The sequence below is a fragment of the Salvelinus namaycush genome, chromosome 21 (assembly GCF_016432855.1).
Source record: "Salvelinus namaycush isolate Seneca chromosome 21, SaNama_1.0, whole genome shotgun sequence".
In the NCBI taxonomy this organism is placed as follows: Eukaryota; Metazoa; Chordata; class Actinopteri; order Salmoniformes; family Salmonidae; genus Salvelinus; species Salvelinus namaycush.
Window position 1 is genome coordinate 19,920,149 of NC_052327.1, and position 7,902 is coordinate 19,928,050.

Sequence of the window (7,902 nt, forward strand, 5' to 3'; positions counted from 1 at the left end):
TATATGGTATCCTACCTGAGACTCCTTCAGGCTGAGATCTGCTGCCAGTTTGTTCCTGTCTGTCTTGCTGATGTACTTCTGTCTCTTGAACGTTTTCTCCAGCTCCTTCCTCTGTTCCTCAGAGAACACCGCCCTCCTCAGGATCCCTCGCCGGGATTTGGGGCTCGTATCCGGGGACCACATGGGAATGTTGGCTCCCTCTGGAAGGTCAGAGGTCAAAATCATTCATATTAATGTTTTTATTCCATCTAATAATAACCTGAAAGGGAAATGTCACAGGGTTATGGATGAGTTAACTCATTTGCATTGACGTATATTCTCTGTTGCATGAAGGCAATGGCACATTGCACTACTAGAGACAAGTACCAATTATTGAATATGGAAATGGGTCTAACTTAAATAAGGTCAATAACAAGCATGCATTTGAATAAGAAAATAAATGTATTATATTTCCATATCAAGCGTACCGAAATAGAAAATAATCCAAATAATAAATGGGGAAATTATCTGCAGCCTTATTCTGGTTTATCATGTCCAGTCCAAAGCACTGAATATATCCTCATACTGATGATAAAAGGCAGACTCCCTCATCCACTAAATGGCTCACTTCCTGACTCACTATCTACATGGATTGTGCCCATCTACTGTAGCCAATCTTATACACGCTTACTCTCCACTTGCGTCAATCTGTCTAATTTAACAAAATGGGGGTGACTAAAGAGAGAATGGAGACCCGTTTTCACCGGGGAGAAAGGGATTTGGTGAACTCTGAGGAGCAATCCCACGCTGCCTCACTCACAGGTGCACGCACAACAAAAGTCAAGTGGAACAATTTACCAAATACCATTGAGCAATGCCTTTTTAATCTGTACGACAAATCTGCACACAGACCACCTCGGGGGAGCGAGTAACCGGTTTAGACATGCTCCTCAGGCCTCCATTGGGCCTCAATGGCTTCCACTTAAACGGACGATTAACAGGTCACTCCCGGGGGCTACGTGTGTGTCTGCCCCCTTGGTCTGAGCTCACAACCCTGAGGAACCCACCACAAAAGAGACTGTTTGTTGAAAGGCCACTACTCTTGCTGGCTCAGCGCTCCTCACTAAATCTTTTCTCTTGCAGGTATGGGCCCGGTTCTATGGGAAGATGAGCTCGAATAAGTCTATAAAAGTCACTTTCATTGAGTTCTTTATGTTCCATTAAGGGAACTTTAAATGGGCAGGAATGAGAGTGAGGTGACAGGAGAAAGGAGGGAGTCGGGAAACTGGGTTCTTTGGCCACACAATGGGTTAGTGGGCTGTTCCCGGGCACAGCCCCCTTTCTGCAGAGGAATGGCTGTGTTTTCTGTGTTTTTGTGCTTCGCAGAATTCATTGCTGCGGGGAAAAATTGCAGCGGGGTCGCGTGTGGATGGTGGAGTGAAAGTGCCGATTGGTCACAGCCGGGCATGGCATTGTCCTGTTGCTGGGCACTGTGGGAAAGTGTCAGCCCACTAAGAGGGACCAGGGGGTATTTACTGAGGGATGCTATTTGCTGCCTCACTTGTCAGAAGTCACAGGACTTAGCAACTAGCATCACAACCCTGACAGAAGTTAGGATAAATCGATGTTGTCCACATAATGAGACTTTCCCTATGAAAAGGTTAGTACAGACTTCGCAACAAATGCAATTACATAATATAATTCAGATCCATATTCCAGGGGATATAGATTCTGGTTTGATCTACATTTTTCAGATAATCAGCTACAGGAAATCATCTTAAGAGCATCATTATAAACACAAACAATCCCTTCCTTTGGCAGGATCATAAACAGTTTCCTCAGACTGGACCAATTATCACAGTTGGATCAACTATCAGCCAAGCGTTCCTTTTTGCTGAGGCTGAGCTCAATGCCACTGAGAGGCAATAAAAATGTCACACCGAGACCAATAACAGACTGTTACAGTGGCATCTCACTGATCATTACAGTCCTAATCTGATAGAGACAAAATGTTTATTAGCTCTGCATATTTGAGTGAGTCGGTGTGTGTATCTATATGAGTGCAAATGGAGGCCTCTACGGCCATAAAAGCCCCCCCACCACCGCTCCATAACCTCCTCCCCACCCTACTCCCTGGGTCTAAATAGCTGTGAATGGTCATGAATAGCAGTGCAGAGAGTTGAGTGGAGAATGAGCTCCCTGGCATTGCATCAGTAATTAGCCGTAGAGAGTATAGGAAACCCTGCTGCTAATGCTTAGAGAGGAGCTGAGGCATCGCTGATGAAGCATAAAACACTCACCGGAGAAGACAGACGGAGGGCTGGACCCACCACAGCACACTGCTGCCAGCAGATACTGAGGGCCCCGTAGAAACACACTGCTCAACAGGCCTGTAGAGAGGAGGGTGGGAGGGAGGGAGTTTCATTCAATTACACTGTAAATGTATAATAAATGCTGGCAGGTGAAAATACATGAATGAACAGTGGTGGAAGTATATATATTTTTCTGCTAAACCATCCACTCAGTGTAAAAACAGTTACATACATCATGTTTTGAGTAGCCAAATGATTATCGTCTGGAAATTAAAAGTATTAAAAATAAATGAATGGCTGTAGTGAAATTAAATGTGGTAGAACATAACAGCATTTGGTTATACAGTATGTCATTAAAGGGGCAATCTGTAGTTTGCTACATTCATTTTTGGACTAATACATTAATGATACACACTCAATGATACTTTAAGAATATTATATATGTCTCATGAGCTTAGTTCAACTGTTGTACATGATCAGAAAACAAATAAGCTTGTCTTAGTCAAATCTTTGTAAACAAAGCACTATATAGCCTCAAAAAATGGTTAAAACTATAATTTGATAGCATGGACGGTTAGTCCTTGCATCCATAGCTCTGTCTAGGAATTTGAGAGTGGTTACATTTCTCCAGACCTATCCCTCAGCTATTTACCAAAACAAGGGCGGGGACATTTCTTTGTTATTGTTTCAACTGTTGATTGCCGTTGTAATATTCTGCTTTGACTGGGATTAACACAATGTTTTACATGTGTAGTGCTATGTTATGTCTTATTTCTTAGAATAGATCTTAAACATGAGCCTTCTTCTGTAAACGTTTTGATAAATACAATTTCTAATGTTTTAGAATTATATTTACAAAAAAGAAAGCAAATTAAGAAAAAGCCAGTACAGTGCATACATTTTTATCTGATATTATGTTCCTAAAAATAAATATTATATCTGAACTGAACACAGGAAAGACAAATAAAGTAAGATATTGTAGTGTTTGCACTTCCTTAAAGTAGATTTTTAATGATACATCTTTATAAAAATGTTTTATGTTATTTCTGGAAATACACTAAACTTGATTGACTCTGAATGATTCAGATCATGTTAAATAACTGGTTTGGTGAAATGGGAAGAACATCTTTTGTCATTAGACAAGATATATTCAAAAAAGTTTGTTACAATCTATACACTAAACAAAATCAGAAACGTGCATTTTCCCCAAGTGTGGTTTCAAATGTCTACAGTCTAGATCTCACAATCAATAATATGATAGAATAGCATACATAATACTCATCATGATGTTTTGTATCATATGAGGCTTTTACCTGAGTGTGACCGAGGAGGAAGCCCCCTGTCTTTGACTCGTTTACAGTTCTGACTCTGGCCCTCGTAGACAACATGCTGAGGGCCCCAGGTTCTCCTGTGGTGGCCGGTCAGGGGACCCCTGAAGAACCCACCTGTTGGTCCATCTGAGTTGGGCGAGGATGAGGAAGAGGACGGCCCCGCCGAGCGCAGCAGATTGTCGATGAGGAAGCTCTTCCCTGATCTCCCAAAGCCTGGGTGAGTAGGTGAAACTGCCGCCATATTCATGCTCTTCTTCCTGCTCTGCTTCTGTCCTGCGATCATCCCCTTCATGTGACCCTAAGGAAAGCTCCCTCACTCACCTCACAGCACAGCAGTCACAGGGCCAAGTAACACAAGTGACTCCAGTCTGAGCTATAATCCCTCCAAGACTAAACAGGGCCAACTTCATTAAAGTATCAGGAAAACAAAAGTTCTCTCTAACTCTCTTCTTCTCTGCTGTCCTTCTCTTCTCCAGGGTCTGCAGTTTGCTCCGGGGCTGCCTTGTGATTGGCTAATGTGATTCTCAATTCAGATAAGACTGGGTCCGTTCTGGAGTGGCAGAAGGTGTGTCCGTCTCCATTCATTATGTCAACTTGCCTATTAAATGATAGACACCCGAGACAATGGACTGCTGGCCAAAGTTTAACGTGGACCAAATGTATTTCTCAGTCTTGCAGTAAATAGTTTTCTATTTTCTGCAGCCACCTTCAGAGCACCCATTGTGTCCCATAGAAAGGCATGGAGGCAATTAAATAGTTGCAGCTTCGTTCACACAGTGCATAATAATGTTATTTGGTTTGGTTTGATCTAGGTCACCGTTTGTGTTAAGTTTGTTGCACGACGACCAACGAGGAAAAAAAGTTAATTCCCACATAGAATGTGATTCTGCACATTGCGTTCTCATTAATACATTTTTCAAAAGTCAATAATTGTATAATTATTCTGATGGTGTAATACTGTCCAAGTGTGACATAGAACTGAAATATCCTTGACATTTAAATGAACATTTTTCCCCCTTTGTTTTCTAGTCAAATGTCAGACTTATCAGGTCATTCATATTCAACTTCTGACTCTATGAACTCAAACCAATTAATACCTCTTTCAGATTGCCTCTGTAATGGCCTAAGTGCTATTCCCCAGCCACTTCCCTCCTCTTTTCAGTGACTATTTGGACCACTCCACTATGGCTTGTCACTCACACATTTGACAGGCCTATTGGTTCCTGCTTGAGATAGAAAATTACTCTGCCCCCGGTTGCCAGATTCTGTCTGTTTTAAAAAAGACTTACCGTCCAGCTTGACAGAAATATGCACAAAGCTGATACAGTACTGTATGTGAAGGATCTACAGCAGTTAACGCCAGGTTCTGATGTGGACGAAAGGGAGAGACTTTGTAGGAGATCAGAACTATAGACTCTACTCCTACTGTACTGTGGAGTTGAAATATCAAAGATCAAATTAAGTGGTTATGTGGGAAGAATTAGACTAGCGGCTGCAGTTTATCACTGTATATAATATTGCAGCGAATTCCGGAGTAGCCAAACTGGGACTCAAACCCAGACCTGTTGTTATACATTCATTGAATTTCAGAGGCACAGTTGAAGCCTACAGACACACAAACACAGTGAGGTTGCGTGTGGTATATATTAGCCAATGGGTGGCTGGCGTCACGTGTAACCATGTAACCCTGATCTGACTGCTCCTGCTAATGATACTCAGCCTCATAATAGAGGAGCTGGGGAAAAGGAGGCCGACTGAAATGAAACAAAATTGGGGGACAGTAAACAAGCATGTCCGGGCAGGGAGAGGGGGGGTGCACGGTTCGGGGGACACCTCATGCTGGGCATGGAAATTGCTCCAGACAGCCGGGCCCATTGTCTGGCCACCAGGGAGCCAAAGGTTGCTTGTAATCAAATTTGAGGTTTTATATTCCCCAGACTAGTGGAGAAAGCGACTGTGGTGTCTCGTGTGAGGGGTGTTAGTGGGCTCAGGCTGTGCTATCTACCTCTGTGTGTACCTAATGCGGGTTTACATGCTCCACATGGGCCGCTGTTTGTGATACTGCCATAGGCTTTTGTCTGGTGCGGAAGGGAGCCATTTGTTCATGACACAGTGAAGCACAGGCTGAGCCACAGGCATCAGTGTGAGACGATTAATCTCCACATAAATAGATACTGCAAAAGCAAAGTATTACATTCATAAAGCACACTGCAGCTCTTAGGATAATGGCTGCAAGATGAGTGCTATGTTGTTTGTGTAAGAGTGGTGTCATTTGAGAAGCTGATGATGTAACGTGCATGTTTCTTTGAGTTGTTCCATTTCAGCTCTGTACCAAAGAGGGTTATTTCCTTGATGATTTTGACTACACTTATAAACAAACGGATTGTGCGTGGCTTGTAATCTTGTAAGACTTGATATTTGGTATGAAAAGCATCGTTAGGATTCACAATTTGTTAATGGGACAGACTCCGTAGGTAGCATTCCAAGGGAGGGAGGTATAATTGAGCCATTGGGAATGCAGTTCTTGAAAATACCCTGAAAGCAAGTTCATGTGAATTTATTTGATGTCCATTCTACTTTCTATTGGAGGGAAAAAGTGGGGTCCCCCATTCAGAGCTCCACAATGGTCCTGTTGAGATCCAGCACTGTGCAGACCAGCTGAGGTCCTTTCTGTCCCTGGCCTCTTAAAAAGATACCGGGCCATTACACACTCAATTGATATTCCACCACTCGAACTTAATATCATGAATGGAGGGCCAGACTCTATGAATCAGAAGACAATGCGCTTAGCTTAGCAGCAAACTGGCACTTTGTGTGGTGTCTGTGGCAGCAGCGAGGAAGTGTCTAATGTGAGGCTCACAATTGTGCTTCTATAGAGTTCTAATGAGCTTCAGCGTGGAGGATGAATGGTCAAGCCCATTCAGAGCCAGCTCTGTGCACACCCACACAATGGAACCCAGATGAGGGGAGGCAGGCAGGCACTGCACTGCAGGAACACTGCCAAGCAAAGCTATGACAGTCTGTAATATATAGCAAGACAACGAGAAAGAGATATATCAAATATAACCCCACGCTGAATACCCAGTGGGCACACCACGTCATTTCAACGTGGATAATTGGGTAATATCTGGTTGAGACGTTGATCAATGACATTACAACCTATATTCACCCACTCAAACAGGTGTTAGAATTAGATTAATTTAGATAAAAGTTGGACACATGTTCAATATGTTCTCACTATGCTTTCAACCATCTAAAAAGCACAGCCAAATTCCAGTGCAAAAAAAATTATGTCTGATTTTTGGTTTAGTTGTCACGCAAATGTCTATCACTGCGCCTTCAACCATTTAAAAGCAAAGTTCAAAAGGGAATACAATGTCAGATATTTAGTTTATTAATACAACAGATGAATGTGTTATTACTGTACTTCATCTAATAGCAGAACCAAATGACCCGGATTACAGTTGAGAATACATTAAAAGTACACGGTGCAAGCTTTATTTGATTACATAAGAAGATATTTATAGTTACAGTAATGTCAAATGAATGATTTATATGTTGATTTCACATCTCCATCTCAACCAAAAATCAAAGACAAAAATAGGACTAAATCAAATCAAACTTTAAATGTGCTTTAAATAAAGTTTGATGTGATTTAGTCCTATTCTTTACCTTACATTCTTGGTTGAGATGGAGACGTAAATCCAACATATCAATTATTAATATGTAGACAAACTGGAATTAAAGACAGACTAAGTCAGTTGCACAGATGGAACTATCCAAGCAGATGTTTCAAATGTTGACATTTGTCTGTGTTGACAACCACAAACAATATCATTAAATATCATTACATTTGAAATCAACCAGAGCTTGAAACCCTAGCCCTATTGTATTGTCTATTTTTAGTTGAATTCTGTGTTGAATTGAAACAAAAGCTGTTGATGACTTCCCAAATGCTATATAAAATAGCATCATTGATGATATATGAGTGAGAAAGTATGGTCACATTTCATTTGCTTTGTTATACCTACTCTTTGGAATGACTTTGCAACAGTGAATCTGTTTCGTTTTTAAGAGGTGATCTCTCAACGGTCACTCTCAAGATAGCACATTGGTAGTAGTCAGGTACAAATATCATTGCAGGGCTGGGCTTAGTTAAACCCTGGATGGGAGACCAGATGGTAGCTGTAGATACAGTAGATCAATTCTCCAGTAGGAGGACCTGCCCAGCCTATTGCTTGTTTTCTGATAGAAGATATAACGTTGACGATCTGAAAGTC